Source organism: Scomber japonicus, chromosome 12, assembly GCF_027409825.1.
Source record: "Scomber japonicus isolate fScoJap1 chromosome 12, fScoJap1.pri, whole genome shotgun sequence".
Classification (NCBI taxonomy): Eukaryota; Metazoa; Chordata; class Actinopteri; order Scombriformes; family Scombridae; genus Scomber; species Scomber japonicus.
Window position 1 is genome coordinate 900,107 of NC_070589.1, and position 17,078 is coordinate 917,184.

Here is a 17,078-nt window from a genome sequence, read left to right on the forward strand (position 1 = left end):
TGGCCTGGGATTCCTTTCACCATGTCGGGGCTCACCGTGAAGGGGGTGACTGGGACCACTGTTGTGTTCGTCTGCTGTTGGTGAGCGGGGCGTACTTACTCGGCTTTCTCTTCATCACGTACAAGTCTTTCGCCTTTTACTAAAGACTTCCGTGGAGAGGAACACCCACGAGTTAGATCTATTTTTGGCAGGCTTTGCCGTTTGGCAGAGTCTCATTGTGTTTGTGAAAAGACAAGCGGGCGGCCTTCCTCAGTAAGACGTGTTTTTCAGTGTCCGTTTTACTTTTGCCAACAAGGATGTTGAATCCATGAAGATGTCGAGGCTGGACTTCTCCAGAAAATTGATTCAAGGTACGTTGAAATTTAAGCCAGAAGACTTAAACTGCATTTTAACATTGCCATATAACAAGGGATTTGATTTAAGCTTTCAAACTGCTGTGTTGCTCAGAGAATTTTGGATAAGATTTGAAAATGTAAAACCCCAATTTGCTGTGTTCAATGTGGAGAAACTGACTGACAATACGTTGAAAACCGTTACTGTCAGAATGTTCAATGAAACAGTGAATGCAGATGACATTTGTTTGTGGCTGGGGAGATATTGCACTGTTAAAGGCCAGGCTACGAAAGTGAGAGATGAGGACGGCATCTGGAATTGCGCTTGGAGGGTCCCCATCCAACAATGGCAGGACCCCCAAGGCTTCCAGGGCTTGAAACATCTGCCGTCTATGGTAGTTCTGGGAGAGAACAGGGGCTATACCCATTACCAGGGCCAATCCAAACTCTGCCGCAAGTGTGGTGAGCATGGGCACCTGGTTGAAGCATGTCAGCAGATCGTATGTGGAAAATGCAGAGAAATTGGACCCACTTTTGAAGAGTGCACCAATGGCAGACGATGCAATCTTTGTGGGGAAACAAACCACCTGTTCAGAGATTGCCCAAAGTCATTTGCCAACAAATTGAAGGCTGCAAAAGTCACAGAAAAGAGAAAAGATGGCGGACAGACAGAACAGTTAGGAGAGCAAATTGAAGTTGCTGGGCAGGAAAATTCAAATCTCCCTCCAAATCCTGTGATTGGAAGAGAGGGAACAGGTGAGGAGGGAGTGAGGGAGGGGCCTGCTTTTACCCCTCCAATGGAGAGTACTCCAGAGGATGGGGTGGTGCAGGCAGAAGGCGGAGCTAGTAAGGAAGACCAACCACAGGATGATAGTGAAGATGCCTCCCTCCCCAATGCCCAGCAAACTAAGAGGCCTTTGTCTGAATTGTCCTCGGATTCTCCCATTGTGTTGGAGAAGAAGGGAAGAGTTGCGGCTCACTCAGACAGTTCATCTGTGGAGGAGCCCAGAGTCTTCCCTTCCGATTCACCCAATGAGGTTTCTTTTTTAACAATTGCTCTGCAATCGACCCCCAGGGACTCCAAATTAAATGCAACATTGCAGCAGAGGCCAACCCCCAGAGTCCTAAAGGGGAACAGAGCTCAAACCCTTCATTTTTCACCCGCAGAGATGAAGGAAGAGCTCTGTTCACAAGAAATTACCTAACTGTTTTTTAAATGTGTTTTTAACACCCTCTGAGTCTTTTAAAATGTCTTACCTGTTGTTTTTAACCATACTCATGACACTGACCTTCTCTACCATTAATGTGAGAAGTGTGAAGTCGAGAGTTAGAGCCCAGAGTGTTTTACCCTTTTTAAGTTCCTTTAAGTCAGATGTGTTTTTATTGCAGGAATGCAGCCTACCGTTTTTAAAACATTACAGACAGTGGGAGGAGATGTGGCCAAAAATGTCAATATGGAGTGGATCCAATCAAAACAAAAATGACGGAGTGGCCATTTTAATCAAAAACCCTCAAGCTCTGGTGAAGGGCAGCACTGTGGTGAGAGACAGTCGGGCACTTTTAGCACATTTGGCTTTTATGGGACAGGATTTCAACCTTTTAAATATTTACGGTTTTAACGACAAGAACGACAGGTATGACCTTTTAGAAGACTTGCAGTCCCACATGCTAGGTAGGGCACCCTTAGTTGTAGGGGGGGATTTTAACTGTATTCTAAGCAGGGAGGATAGGAGGAGAGCAGGGGAAGATTTTAAAGTAGACAAAACATCGGTTTTATTGCAGGGCATTTGTAGAGATTTTAAACTTCAGGACTGTTTTAAAATCATGCATCCCAGAGAGGAGGGCTTCACCTGGTTCAGTGGTGATGGCACCAGAGCCTCTCGCATAGATTATGTTTTTACACGGGACTGCCCACCCACCGATGCTAGATTAACTCCTGTTTTCTTCTCCGATCACCTTATGCTCTCTTGCACCCTTTCACTCTCTTCGGGCGTGACATCAGGAAGTGGTCTGTGGAAACTCAACTGCTCCCTTTTAGAAGATAGGGAGTTAGTTAGGCAGTTCAGGGAGCGGTACAAAGAGTGGCAGACCCTTCAAGACTTCTACGAAACACGTGCACACTGGTGGGAAATGGTGAAGGGAAAGACGCAGACTTTCTTTAGGCAGGCAGGTAAGAAACGAAAGAACAGGGAATACAGACGCATGATGGGACTGCAGAAACGACTACAACGTTATTTTAACCTAAACCAGATTGGCATGGATTTTAATGATGAAATTAAGCAAGTTAAAAAAGAGATGTCAGTTTTATCAGAAATTAAAAGCAAAGGTGTCATTTTAAGGAGCAGAGAACGGGAAATAGAGGAGGGTGAAAAGTGCACACGGTATTTTTTCAGGAAAATTATGAATAAAGGGGGGGGGGGCATTACAAAGCTGAAAAAAGAAGATGGGTGCACAACTGAAACAATGGGCGATATTAAAGAAACAATTGAAACATTTTATTCAAACCTGTACAAAGAAAAACCTGTAAAAATGGACATCATGACCGAAGTTTTAAAATTCATTGTAAAAACAGTAAACAAAAGTGTGCTTTAATCCCAGGATTTTACTTTTTTAGAGTTAAATAAATGTATGACTGGTTTTAAAAAAGGGAAGTCCCCTGGACAAGATGGACTTCCCTTGGAGTTTTATTTGACTTTTTGGGACATTTTAGCACCTGATTTGATTACTGTTTTTATGGATTTTGAACGACTTGAGCATGAGGAGTTGCAGATTTTAACTAACCACAGATCACTTGTCTCCGTTGTGCAGGAGCGGGAACCAGTGAGTCCGGTGCGCGGGCTCGCACCCGGCGAGCCCACAACAGTTTGGCGCAACGTCAACCATCCTGCTCTCCCTAACACACTCCGGGACCTGTCATGGATGGTGGCTCATGAGATCCTCCCGGTCAGGTCCGTCATGCACTCCCGGGGCATGTCAACGCACTCAACCTGCCCCCGACCTGGTTGTGGCGCGCCTGAGTCGGTGAGGCATCTGCTCTGGGAGTGCAGTGCTGCTGTAGACCAGTGGGCAACGGCCGGCTACTTGCAATTCCCGTACTTACCAGCAAGGGAGGTCCTCACAGCACAACTAGTGCTATATGGGGTGAGCCAGCAAAAAATACCATCCAAAGACTTTGCAAAACAGTGGCTCACCCTAGCCGCCATCAAAGACGCCACATGGACCTCCAGAAACTTGCTGGTAAGAAAGCACATGCAGATCCCCCCCGTGGCTGTGATCCGAATGGCCGCAGCAACGGTCAAAACGGCCGTAGCTGCAGGCAGCAGGCCTAGGACACAGCCACAAAGAAGAATCGCCTCTGTGCCCATTCGGATGAAGGAGCCGGAGCCACACAGCAAAAGGTCACAGCAGCAGCGGCCTGGCTCTCTGGGTGAGGCAGGTGGGAAGGAGCATCAGGGAGAGGATCTCCTCTGACCACCACGACAGCATCCCGAGAGACCAAATGTTTGGGGGAGCAGAATGAGTTACCCTTGGTAGGGACTCACTGCGCTCCTGCACAAAGATAGAATTGAAAAAAAAAACCCTTTTTAACGGATGCACTCCTTTTTATGGACTTTTAATGGACACTCAATCACATAAACACCTGACATATGTTTTACAAATGAACAGCTATTTAACCTGTATTACCATTTTAGAACAATTGGTTTTATTGTTTTAAATATGGTTTTACATACTGCACATATTTATTGTAATTCATTGTATATACTATGTCCACATGTGAATATTTTATCTAAAATGTAAATCATTGTTTGAAATAATTTGAACGAGTGTCAATAAAACTTTTTCGAAAAAAAAAAAAAAAATCTGTTCTTATCAGTTTAATATCTGATACGTCCCCTACCCGGGGACCATATATTAAATTGCTTTTTGGAGCAGGGAGATGGAATAGGGGCTTGCTCCGTCCACTCCATGCATCGACCCGGTATTGCAGTACCTCCAGGAACGGTGCACTCCCCTCTCTCTATGTTTAATATGAAAAAGAGACTTAACTGAGTAGGTAGGCCGGTCTAGCAGCACTGACGAGTTTAGATCCATTTCAAGGTTGTTCAAGCACCCTTGAAAATGAGCAAATTATCTTGACTCATGACTGCCAATGTACAATTGAGTAGCTATGTCAGCACTGTAGTGAGGTTGCACACTCTAGAAATCTGTGCTCATATACAGCAATCCTTTGTAATCCTTATTCATAGAGCAGGAAGCTGCATGCAAAGTTGTGACTCTGCAGATCCACAGCCTCATGCGGCGTGTGTGTGTTTGGATGATGTTTGGAAGGTGCACCATCGGTCCGGGTGCCGTGTCTGTGAAAGACGTCCTTGGCTCGGATCTGTACAACTCATACTTACCTGGCAAGGGAGATACCATGATCAAGAAGGTGGTTCACCCAGGGCGAGGCTCAACCATTGCACTCCGGTTGTGCTGACCTCTGCGAATTCCCCAAATGTGGGAATCTCGATTGCATAATTTCTGGTAGTGGGGGACTGCGTTCGCGCTCTCCCCTGATAAGTTGTTGAAAGAAAACTAAACGCTTACTGAGGTGAGAAATTGGTGAATTCTCCATTGACTCGTGTAGAGACGGATGTCCTTTTGAACACAAAACGGTCGTCTTATCTTTTGATAGAATGCAGCTCCAAGTTACTTCCTCGCATTGGACTCTGTGACACCGTGAGCGGGACTGACGCTGCAGAGGATCACTCCTTCAACTCCGACACTTTTCCGGTCATCGCTTCTCGGCCTTTTGGCTAAGATCAAGTGTAGTATCTGTTCTTATCAGTTTAATATCTGATACGTCCCCTACCCGGGGACCATATATTAAATTGCTTTTTGGAGCAGGGAGATGGAATAGGGGCTTGCTCCGTCCACTCCACGCATCGACCCGGTATTGCAGTACCTCCAGGAACGGTGCACCCCCCTCTCTCTATGTTTAATATGAAAAAGAGGCTTAACTGAGTAGGTAGGCCGGTCTAGCAGCACTGACGAGTTTAGATCCATTTCAAGGTTGTTCAAGCACCCTTGAAAATGAGCAAGTTATCTTTGTTTCCTATGAATTATTTGATACAACTTTGGCCAGGGGGATTGAGTCACAGCAGATGGCAGGTTGCCTGTCTCAAGGAGAGCAGACATGCCCCCTGCTGGATCTTCATCAGTATCTCTAATCACCTGCGTCGAATAGGGGGGAAAGTGCAGCGTGACACGGTGTGAGATTTGCACCTTGGGGCGGCACACAAAGAGGGAGATTGTGGGGGCATAAGAGGTTTGGCATGAAGGACATTCCACAGCGGGGCTTGTCATAGAGATGAGTCCACGGGGTGTGTCTGAGAGGCTCTCGGTTGTCCTGCTATGGGTCACACGAGGGGATTGATCGCTCTTTTCATGCTTCATGCAAGGGTGCTGCCCACTGCCCTCCGGACCGCACCGCGGCCAAGGGGTCATTCTTCCCACGGGGGAGTAAAAGGGAAGCAGCACCTGTCTGCCTGTGTACTTGCAGCATTTCCACATTTTGACCCTTGCTCCTCTGGAACACCCGAGTAGGACGTTAGTCCTGTGGCTGGAAAGCCTGGAGCTCTTTGCCGCATTTCACAAAATCTAAAAACATGACAAGAAAAAGTTGGCGCCTTGCTCTTGCTGCGCGGTGTAGGGGAATGGGTGTGGCCTGGGATTCCTTTCACCATGTCGGGGCTCACCGTGAAGGGGGTGACTGGGACCACTGTTGTGTTCGTCTGCTGTTGGTGAGCGGGGCGTACTTACTCGGCTTTCTCTTCATCACGTACAAGTCTTTCGCCTTTTACTAAAGACTTCCGTGGAGAGGAACACCCACGAGTTAGATCTATTTTTGGCAGGCTTTGCCGTTTGGCAGAGTCTCATTGTGTTTGTGAAAAGACAAGCGGGCGGCCTTCCTCAGTAAGACGTGTTTTTCAGTGTCCGTTTTACTTTTGCCAACAAGGATGTTGAATCCATGAAGATGTCGAGGCTGGACTTCTCCAGAAAATTGATTCAAGGTACGTTGAAATTTAAGCCAGAAGACTTAAACTGCATTTTAACATTGCCATATAACAAGGGATTTGATTTAAGCTTTCAAACTGCTGTGTTGCTCAGAGAATTTTGGATAAGATTTGAAAATGTAAAACCCCAATTTGCTGTGTTCAATGTGGAGAAACTGACTGACAATACGTTGAAAACCGTTACTGTCAGAATGTTCAATGAAACAGTGAATGCAGATGACATTTGTTTGTGGCTGGGGAGATATTGCACTGTTAAAGGCCAGGCTACGAAAGTGAGAGATGAGGACGGCATCTGGAATTGCGCTTGGAGGGTCCCCATCCAACAATGGCAGGACCCCCAAGGCTTCCAGGGCTTGAAACATCTGCCGTCTATGGTAGTTCTGGGAGAGAACAGGGGCTATACCCATTACCAGGGCCAATCCAAACTCTGCCGCAAGTGTGGTGAGCATGGGCACCTGGTTGAAGCATGTCAGCAGATCGTATGTGGAAAATGCAGAGAAATTGGACCCACTTTTGAAGAGTGCACCAATGGCAGACGATGCAATCTTTGTGGGGAAACAAACCACCTGTTCAGAGATTGCCCAAAGTCATTTGCCAACAAATTGAAGGCTGCAAAAGTCACAGAAAAGAGAAAAGATGGCGGACAGACAGAACAGTTAGGAGAGCAAATTGAAGTTGCTGGGCAGGAAAATTCAAATCTCCCTCCAAATCCTGTGATTGGAAGAGAGGGAACAGGTGAGGAGGGAGTGAGGGAGGGGCCTGCTTTTACCCCTCCAATGGAGAGTACTCCAGAGGATGGGGTGGTGCAGGCAGAAGGCGGAGCTAGTAAGGAAGACCAACCACAGGATGATAGTGAAGATGCCTCCCTCCCCAATGCCCAGCAAACTAAGAGGCCTTTGTCTGAATTGTCCTCGGATTCTCCCATTGTGTTGGAGAAGAAGGGAAGAGTTGCGGCTCACTCAGACAGTTCATCTGTGGAGGAGCCCAGAGTCTTCCCTTCCGATTCACCCAATGAGGTTTCTTTTTTAACAATTGCTCTGCAATCGACCCCCAGGGACTCCAAATTAAATGCAACATTGCAGCAGAGGCCAACCCCCAGAGTCCTAAAGGGGAACAGAGCTCAAACCCTTCATTTTTCACCCGCAGAGATGAAGGAAGAGCTCTGTTCACAAGAAATTACCTAACTGTTTTTTAAATGTGTTTTTAACACCCTCTGAGTCTTTTAAAATGTCTTACCTGTTGTTTTTAACCATACTCATGACACTGACCTTCTCTACCATTAATGTGAGAAGTGTGAAGTCGAGAGTTAGAGCCCAGAGTGTTTTACCCTTTTTAAGTTCCTTTAAGTCAGATGTGTTTTTATTGCAGGAATGCAGCCTACCGTTTTTAAAACATTACAGACAGTGGGAGGAGATGTGGCCAAAAATGTCAATATGGAGTGGATCCAATCAAAACAAAAATGACGGAGTGGCCATTTTAATCAAAAACCCTCAAGCTCTGGTGAAGGGCAGCACTGTGGTGAGAGACAGTCGGGCACTTTTAGCACATTTGGCTTTTATGGGACAGGATTTCAACCTTTTAAATATTTACGGTTTTAACGACAAGAACGACAGGTATGACCTTTTAGAAGACTTGCAGTCCCACATGCTAGGTAGGGCACCCTTAGTTGTAGGGGGGGATTTTAACTGTATTCTAAGCAGGGAGGATAGGAGGAGAGCAGGGGAAGATTTTAAAGTAGACAAAACATCGGTTTTATTGCAGGGCATTTGTAGAGATTTTAAACTTCAGGACTGTTTTAAAATCATGCATCCCAGAGAGGAGGGCTTCACCTGGTTCAGTGGTGATGGCACCAGAGCCTCTCGCATAGATTATGTTTTTACACGGGACTGCCCACCCACCGATGCTAGATTAACTCCTGTTTTCTTCTCCGATCACCTTATGCTCTCTTGCACCCTTTCACTCTCTTCGGGCGTGACATCAGGAAGTGGTCTGTGGAAACTCAACTGCTCCCTTTTAGAAGATAGGGAGTTAGTTAGGCAGTTCAGGGAGCGGTACAAAGAGTGGCAGACCCTTCAAGACTTCTACGAAACACGTGCACACTGGTGGGAAATGGTGAAGGGAAAGACGCAGACTTTCTTTAGGCAGGCAGGTAAGAAACGAAAGAACAGGGAATACAGACGCATGATGGGACTGCAGAAACGACTACAACGTTATTTTAACCTAAACCAGATTGGCATGGATTTTAATGATGAAATTAAGCAAGTTAAAAAAGAGATGTCAGTTTTATCAGAAATTAAAAGCAAAGGTGTCATTTTAAGGAGCAGAGAACGGGAAATAGAGGAGGGTGAAAAGTGCACACGGTATTTTTTCAGGAAAATTATGAATAAAGGGGGGGGGGGCATTACAAAGCTGAAAAAAGAAGATGGGTGCACAACTGAAACAATGGGCGATATTAAAGAAACAATTGAAACATTTTATTCAAACCTGTACAAAGAAAAACCTGTAAAAATGGACATCATGACCGAAGTTTTAAAATTCATTGTAAAAACAGTAAACAAAAGTGTGCTTTTATCCCAGGATTTTACTTTTTTAGAGTTAAATAAATGTATGACTGGTTTTAAAAAAGGGAAGTCCCCTGGACAAGATGGACTTCCCTTGGAGTTTTATTTGACTTTTTGGGACATTTTAGCACCTGATTTGATTACTGTTTTTATGGATTTTGAACGACTTGAGCATGAGGAGTTGCAGATTTTAACTAACCACAGATCACTTGTCTCCGTTGTGCAGGAGCGGGAACCAGTGAGTCCGGTGCGCGGGCTCGCACCCGGCGAGCCCACAACAGTTTGGCGCAACGTCAACCATCCTGCTCTCCCTAACACACTCCGGGACCTGTCATGGATGGTGGCTCATGAGATCCTCCCGGTCAGGTCCGTCATGCACTCCCGGGGCATGTCAACGCACTCAACCTGCCCCCGACCTGGTTGTGGCGCGCCTGAGTCGGTGAGGCATCTGCTCTGGGAGTGCAGTGCTGCTGTAGACCAGTGGGCAACGGCCGGCTCCTTGCAATTCCCGTACTTACCAGCAAGGGAGGTCCTCACAGCACAACTAGTGCTATATGGGGTGAGCCAGCAAAAAATACCATCCAAAGACTTTGCAAAACAGTGGCTCACCCTAGCCGCCATCAAAGACGCCACATGGACCTCCAGAAACTTGCTGGTAAGAAAGCACATGCAGATCCCCCCCGTGGCTGTGATCCGAATGGCCGCAGCAACGGTCAAAACGGCCGTAGCTGCAGGCAGCAGGCCTAGGACACAGCCACAAAGAAGAATCGCCTCTGTGCCCATTCGGATGAAGGAGCCGGAGCCACACAGCAAAAGGTCACAGCAGCAGCGGCCTGGCTCTCTGGGTGAGGCAGGTGGGAAGGAGCATCAGGGAGAGGATCTCCTCTGACCACCACGACAGCATCCCGAGAGACCAAATGTTTGGGGGAGCAGAATGAGTTACCCTTGGTAGGGACTCACTGCGCTCCTGCACAAAGATAGAATTGAAAAAAAAAACCCTTTTTAACGGATGCACTCCTTTTTATGGACTTTTAATGGACACTCAATCACATAAACACCTGACATATGTTTTACAAATGAACAGCTATTTAACCTGTATTACCATTTTAGAACAATTGGTTTTATTGTTTTAAATATGGTTTTACATACTGCACATATTTATTGTAATTCATTGTATATACTATGTCCACATGTGAATATTTTATCTAAAATGTAAATCATTGTTTGAAATAATTTGAACGAGTGTCAATAAAACTTTTTCGAAAAAAAAAAAAAAAATCTGTTCTTATCAGTTTAATATCTGATACGTCCCCTACCCGGGGACCATATATTAAATTGCTTTTTGGAGCAGGGAGATGGAATAGGGGCTTGCTCCGTCCACTCCATGCATCGACCCGGTATTGCAGTACCTCCAGGAACGGTGCACTCCCCTCTCTCTATGTTTAATATGAAAAAGAGACTTAACTGAGTAGGTAGGCCGGTCTAGCAGCACTGACGAGTTTAGATCCATTTCAAGGTTGTTCAAGCACCCTTGAAAATGAGCAAATTATCTTGACTCATGACTGCCAATGTACAATTGAGTAGCTATGTCAGCACTGTAGTGAGGTTGCACACTCTAGAAATCTGTGCTCATATACAGCAATCCTTTGTAATCCTTATTCATAGAGCAGGAAGCTGCATGCAAAGTTGTGACTCTGCAGATCCACAGCCTCATGCGGCGTGTGTGTGTTTGGATGATGTTTGGAAGGTGCACCATCGGTCCGGGTGCCGTGTCTGTGAAAGACGTCCTTGGCTCGGATCTGTACAACTCATACTTACCTGGCAAGGGAGATACCATGATCAAGAAGGTGGTTCACCCAGGGCGAGGCTCAACCATTGCACTCCGGTTGTGCTGACCTCTGCGAATTCCCCAAATGTGGGAATCTCGATTGCATAATTTCTGGTAGTGGGGGACTGCGTTCGCGCTCTCCCCTGATAAGTTGTTGAAAGAAAACTAAACGCTTACTGAGGTGAGAAATTGGTGAATTCTCCATTGACTCGTGTAGAGACGGATGTCCTTTTGAACACAAAACGGTCGTCTTATCTTTTGATAGAATGCAGCTCCAAGTTACTTCCTCGCATTGGACTCTGTGACACCGTGAGCGGGACTGACGCTGCAGAGGATCACTCCTTCAACTCCGACACTTTTCCGGTCATCGCTTCTCGGCCTTTTGGCTAAGATCAAGTGTAGTATCTGTTCTTATCAGTTTAATATCTGATACGTCCCCTACCCGGGGACCATATATTAAATTGCTTTTTGGAGCAGGGAGATGGAATAGGGGCTTGCTCCGTCCACTCCACGCATCGACCCGGTATTGCAGTACCTCCAGGAACGGTGCACCCCCCTCTCTCTATGTTTAATATGAAAAAGAGGCTTAACTGAGTAGGTAGGCCGGTCTAGCAGCACTGACGAGTTTAGATCCATTTCAAGGTTGTTCAAGCACCCTTGAAAATGAGCAAGTTATCTTTGTTTCCTATGAATTATTTGATACAACTTTGGCCAGGGGGATTGAGTCACAGCAGATGGCAGGTTGCCTGTCTCAAGGAGAGCAGACATGCCCCCTGCTGGATCTTCATCAGTATCTCTAATCACCTGCGTCGAATAGGGGGGAAAGTGCAGTGTGACACGGTGTGAGATTTGCACCTTGGGGCGGCACACAAAGAGGGAGATTGTGGGGGCATAAGAGGTTTGGCATGAAGGACATTCCACAGCGGGGCTTGTCATAGAGATGAGTCCACGGGGTGTGTCTGAGAGGCTCTCGGTTGTCCTGCTATGGGTCACACGAGGGGATTGATCGCTCTTTTCATGCTTCATGCAAGGGTGCTGCCCACTGCCCTCCGGACCGCACCGCGGCCAAGGGGTCATTCTTCCCACGGGGGAGTAAAAGGGAAGCAGCACCTGTCTGCCTGTGTACTTGCAGCATTTCCACATTTTGACCCTTGCTCCTCTGGAACACCCGAGTAGGACGTTAGTCCTGTGGCTGGAAAGCCTGGAGCTCTTTGCCGCATTTCACAAAATCTAAAAACATGACAAGAAAAAGTTGGCGCCTTGCTCTTGCTGCGCGGTGTAGGGGAATGGGTGTGGCCTGGGATTCCTTTCACCATGTCGGGGCTCACCGTGAAGGGGGTGACTGGGACCACTGTTGTGTTCGTCTGCTGTTGGTGAGCGGGGCGTACTTACTCGGCTTTCTCTTCATCACGTACAAGTCTTTCGCCTTTTACTAAAGACTTCCGTGGAGAGGAACACCCACGAGTTAGATCTATTTTTGGCAGGCTTTGCCGTTTGGCAGAGTCTCATTGTGTTTGTGAAAAGACAAGCGGGCGGCCTTCCTCAGTAAGACGTGTTTTTCAGTGTCCGTTTTACTTTTGCCAACAAGGATGTTGAATCCATGAAGATGTCGAGGCTGGACTTCTCCAGAAAATTGATTCAAGGTACGTTGAAATTTAAGCCAGAAGACTTAAACTGCATTTTAACATTGCCATATAACAAGGGATTTGATTTAAGCTTTCAAACTGCTGTGTTGCTCAGAGAATTTTGGATAAGATTTGAAAATGTAAAACCCCAATTTGCTGTGTTCAATGTGGAGAAACTGACTGACAATACGTTGAAAACCGTTACTGTCAGAATGTTCAATGAAACAGTGAATGCAGATGACATTTGTTTGTGGCTGGGGAGATATTGCACTGTTAAAGGCCAGGCTACGAAAGTGAGAGATGAGGACGGCATCTGGAATTGCGCTTGGAGGGTCCCCATCCAACAATGGCAGGACCCCCAAGGCTTCCAGGGCTTGAAACATCTGCCGTCTATGGTAGTTCTGGGAGAGAACAGGGGCTATACCCATTACCAGGGCCAACCCAAACTCTGCCGCAAGTGTGGTGAGCATGGGCACCTGGTTGAAGCATGTCAGCAGATCGTATGTGGAAAATGCAGAGAAATTGGACCCACTTTTGAAGAGTGCACCAATGGCAGACGATGCAATCTTTGTGGGGAAACAAACCACCTGTTCAGAGATTGCCCAAAGTCATTTGCCAACAAATTGAAGGCTGCAAAAGTCACAGAAAAGAGAAAAGATGGCGGACAGACAGAACAGTTAGGAGAGCAAATTGAAGTTGCTGGGCAGGAAAATTCAAATCTCCCTCCAAATCCTGTGATTGGAAGAGAGGGAACAGGTGAGGAGGGAGTGAGGGAGGGGCCTGCATTTACCCCTCCAATGGAGAGTACTCCAGAGGATGGGGTGGTGCAGGCAGAAGGCGGAGCTAGTAAGGAAGACCAACCACAGGATGATAGTGAAGATGCCTCCCTCCCCAATGCCCAGCAAACTAAGAGGCCTTTGTCTGAATTGTCCTCGGATTCTCCCATTGTGTTGGAGAAGAAGGGAAGAGTTGCGGCTCACTCAGACAGTTCATCTGTGGAGGAGCCCAGAGTCTTCCCTTCCGATTCACCCAATGAGGTTTCTTTTTTAACAATTGCTCTGCAATCGACCCCCAGGGACTCCAAATTAAATGCAACATTGCAGCAGAGGCCAACCCCCAGAGTCCCAAAGGGGAACAGAGCTCAAACCCTTCATTTTTCACCCGCAGAGATGAAGGAAGAGCTCTGTTCACAAGAAATTACCTAACTGTTTTTTAAATGTGTTTTTAACACCCTCTGAGTCTTTTAAAATGTCTTACCTGTTGTTTTTAACCATACTCATGACACTGACCTTCTCTACCATTAATGTGAGAAGTGTGAAGTCGAGAGTTAGAGCCCAGAGTGTTTTACCCTTTTTAAGTTCCTTTAAGTCAGATGTGTTTTTATTGCAGGAATGCAGCCTACCGTTTTTAAAACATTACAGACAGTGGGAGGAGATGTGGCCAAAAATGTCAATATGGAGTGGATCCAATCAAAACAAAAATGACGGAGTGGCCATTTTAATCAAAAACCCTCAAGCTCTGGTGAAGGGCAGCACTGTGGTGAGAGACAGTCGGGCACTTTTAGCACATTTGGCTTTTATGGGACAGGATTTCAACCTTTTAAATATTTACGGTTTTAACGACAAGAACGACAGGTATGACCTTTTAGAAGACTTGCAGTCCCACATGCTAGGTAGGGCACCCTTAGTTGTAGGGGGGGATTTTAACTGTATTCTAAGCAGGGAGGATAGGAGGAGAGCAGGGGAAGATTTTAAAGTAGACAAAACATCGGTTTTATTGCAGGGCATTTGTAGAGATTTTAAACTTCAGGACTGTTTTAAAATCATGCATCCCAGAGAGGAGGGCTTCACCTGGTTCAGTGGTGATGGCACCAGAGCCTCTCGCATAGATTATGTTTTTACACGGGACTGCCCACCCACCGATGCTAGATTAACTCCTGTTTTCTTCTCCGATCACCTTATGCTCTCTTGCACCCTTTCACTCTCTTCGGGCGTGACATCAGGAAGTGGTCTGTGGAAACTCAACTGCTCCCTTTTAGAAGATAGGGAGTTAGTTAGGCAGTTCAGGGAGCGGTACAAAGAGTGGCAGACCCTTCAAGACTTCTACGAAACACGTGCACACTGGTGGGAAATGGTGAAGGGAAAGACGCAGACTTTCTTTAGGCAGGCAGGTAAGAAACGAAAGAACAGGGAATACAGACGCATGATGGGACTGCAGAAACGACTACAACGTTATTTTAACCTAAACCAGATTGGCATGGATTTTAATGATGAAATTAAGCAAGTTAAAAAAGAGATGTCAGTTTTATCAGAAATTAAAAGCAAAGGTGTCATTTTAAGGAGCAGAGAACGGGAAATAGAGGAGGGTGAAAAGTGCACACGGTATTTTTTCAGGAAAATTATGAATAAAGGGGGGGGGGGCATTACAAAGCTGAAAAAAGAAGATGGGTGCACAACTGAAACAATGGGCGATATTAAAGAAACAATTGAAACATTTTATTCAAACCTGTACAAAGAAAAACCTGTAAAAATGGACATCATGACCGAAGTTTTAAAATTCATTGTAAAAACAGTAAACAAAAGTGTGCTTTTATCCCAGGATTTTACTTTTTTAGAGTTAAATAAATGTATGACTGGTTTTAAAAAAGGGAAGTCCCCTGGACAAGATGGACTTCCCTTGGAGTTTTATTTGACTTTTTGGGACATTTTAGCACCTGATTTGATTACTGTTTTTATGGATTTTGAACGACTTGAGCATGAGGAGTTGCAGATTTTAACTAACCACAGATCACTTGTCTCCGTTGTGCAGGAGCGGGAACCAGTGAGTCCGGTGCGCGGGCTCGCACCCGGCGAGCCCACAACAGTTTGGCGCAACGTCAACCATCCTGCTCTCCCTAACAGACTCCGGGACCTGTCATGGATGGTGGCTCATGAGATCCTCCCGGTCAGGTCCGTCATGCACTCCCGGGGCATGTCAACGCACTCAACCTGCCTCCGACCTGGTTGTGGCGCGCCTGAGTCGGTGAGGCATCTGCTCTGGGAGTGCAGTGCTGCTGTAGACCAGTGGGCAACGGCCGGCTCCTTGCAATTCCCGTACTTACCAGCAAGGGAGGTCCTCACAGCACAACTAGTGCTATATGGGGTGAGCCAGCAAAAAATACCATCCAAAGACTTTGCAAAACAGTGGCTCACCCTAGCCGCCATCAAAGACGCCACATGGACCTCCAGAAACTTGCTGGTAAGAAAGCACATGCAGATCCCCCCGTGGCTGTGATCCGAATGGCCGCAGCAACGGTCAAAACGGCCGTAGCTGCAGGCAGCAGGCCTAGGACACAGCCACAAAGAAGAATCGCCTCTGTGCCCATTCGGATGAAGGAGCCGGAGCCACACAGCAAAAGGTCACAGCAGCAGCGGCCTGGCTCTCTGGGTGAGGCAGGTGGGAAGGAGCATCAGGGAGAGGATCTCCTCTGACCACCACGACAGCATCCCGAGAGACCAAATGTTTGGGGGAGCAGAATGAGTTACCCTTGGTAGGGACTCACTGCGCTCCTGCACAAAGATAGAATTGAAAAAAAAAACCCTTTTTAACGGATGCACTCCTTTTTATGGACTTTTAATGGACACTCAATCACATAAACACCTGACATATGTTTTACAAATGAACAGCTATTTAACCTGTATTACCATTTTAGAACAATTGGTTTTATTGTTTTAAATATGGTTTTACATACTGCACATATTTATTGTAATTCATTGTATATACTATGTCCACATGTGAATATTTTATCTAAAATGTAAATCATTGTTTGAAATAATTTGAACGAGTGTCAATAAAACTTTTTCGAAAAAAAAAAAAAAATCTGTTCTTATCAGTTTAATATCTGATACGTCCCCTACCCGGGGACCATATATTAAATTGCTTTTTGGAGCAGGGAGATGGAATAGGGGCTTGCTCCGTCCACTCCATGCATCGACCCGGTATTGCAGTACCTCCAGGAACGGTGCACTCCCCTCTCTCTATGTTTAATATGAAAAAGAGACTTAACTGAGTAGGTAGGCCGGTCTAGCAGCACTGACGAGTTTAGATCCATTTCAAGGTTGTTCAAGCACCCTTGAAAATGAGCAAATTATCTTGACTCATGACTGCCAATGTACAATTGAGTAGCTATGTCAGCACTGTAGTGAGGTTGCACACTCTAGAAATCTGTGCTCATATACAGCAATCCTTTGTAATCCTTATTCATAGAGCAGGAAGCTGCATGCAAAGTTGTGACTCTGCAGATCCACAGCCTCATGCGGCGTGTGTGTGTTTGGATGATGTTTGGAAGGTGCACCATCGGTCCGGGTGCCGTGTCTGTGAAAGACGTCCTTGGCTCGGATCTGTACAACTCATACTTACCTGGCAAGGGAGATACCATGATCAAGAAGGTGGTTCACCCAGGGCGAGGCTCAACCATTGCACTCCGGTTGTGCTGACCTCTGCGAATTCCCCAAATGTGGGAATCTCGATTGCATAATTTCTGGTAGTGGGGGACTGCGTTCGCGCTCTCCCCTGATAAGTTGTTGAAAGAAAACTAAACGCTTACTGAGGTGAGAAATTGGTGAATTCTCCATTGACTCGTGTAGAGACGGATGTCCTTTTGAACACAAAACGCTCGTCTTATCTTTTGATAGAAT

The 17,078-nt window shown here is 46.2% G+C and overlaps 8 non-coding genes and 3 pseudogenes across 8 annotated transcripts; all 11 read left to right on the forward strand.

Annotated features, from left to right (window-relative positions):
• Positions 1 to 95: 95 nt before the first annotated feature.
• On the forward strand, positions 96 to 211 carry LOC128370175 (U5 spliceosomal RNA). The gene has a single exon (XR_008322288.1). It is a non-coding gene; the product is annotated as a U5 spliceosomal RNA (small nuclear RNA).
• A 3,953-nt stretch (positions 212 to 4,164) lies between these two features.
• On the forward strand, positions 4,165 to 4,345 carry LOC128370128 (uncharacterized; annotated as a pseudogene).
• A 379-nt stretch (positions 4,346 to 4,724) lies between these two features.
• On the forward strand, positions 4,725 to 4,888 carry LOC128369993 (U1 spliceosomal RNA). Its single transcript, XR_008322146.1, has one exon. It is a non-coding gene; the product is annotated as a U1 spliceosomal RNA (small nuclear RNA).
• A 220-nt stretch (positions 4,889 to 5,108) lies between these two features.
• Positions 5,109 to 5,299, forward strand: LOC128370079 (U2 spliceosomal RNA). Its single transcript, XR_008322226.1, has one exon. It is a non-coding gene; the product is annotated as a U2 spliceosomal RNA (small nuclear RNA).
• An 831-nt stretch (positions 5,300 to 6,130) lies between these two features.
• LOC128370176 (U5 spliceosomal RNA) lies at positions 6,131 to 6,246 on the forward strand. Its single transcript, XR_008322289.1, has one exon. It is a non-coding gene; the product is annotated as a U5 spliceosomal RNA (small nuclear RNA).
• Positions 6,247 to 10,199: 3,953 nt separating this feature from the next.
• LOC128370129 (uncharacterized) lies at positions 10,200 to 10,380 on the forward strand (annotated as a pseudogene).
• A 379-nt stretch (positions 10,381 to 10,759) lies between these two features.
• On the forward strand, positions 10,760 to 10,923 carry LOC128369994 (U1 spliceosomal RNA). Its single transcript, XR_008322147.1, has one exon. It is a non-coding gene; the product is annotated as a U1 spliceosomal RNA (small nuclear RNA).
• A 220-nt stretch (positions 10,924 to 11,143) lies between these two features.
• LOC128370080 (U2 spliceosomal RNA) lies at positions 11,144 to 11,334 on the forward strand. The gene has a single exon (XR_008322227.1). It is a non-coding gene; the product is annotated as a U2 spliceosomal RNA (small nuclear RNA).
• Positions 11,335 to 12,165: 831 nt separating this feature from the next.
• On the forward strand, positions 12,166 to 12,281 carry LOC128370178 (U5 spliceosomal RNA). Its single transcript, XR_008322291.1, has one exon. It is a non-coding gene; the product is annotated as a U5 spliceosomal RNA (small nuclear RNA).
• A 3,952-nt stretch (positions 12,282 to 16,233) lies between these two features.
• On the forward strand, positions 16,234 to 16,413 carry LOC128370137 (uncharacterized; annotated as a pseudogene).
• Positions 16,414 to 16,792: 379 nt separating this feature from the next.
• Positions 16,793 to 16,956, forward strand: LOC128369995 (U1 spliceosomal RNA). Its single transcript, XR_008322148.1, has one exon. It is a non-coding gene; the product is annotated as a U1 spliceosomal RNA (small nuclear RNA).
• The last annotated feature ends 122 nt before the right edge of the window (positions 16,957 to 17,078 follow it).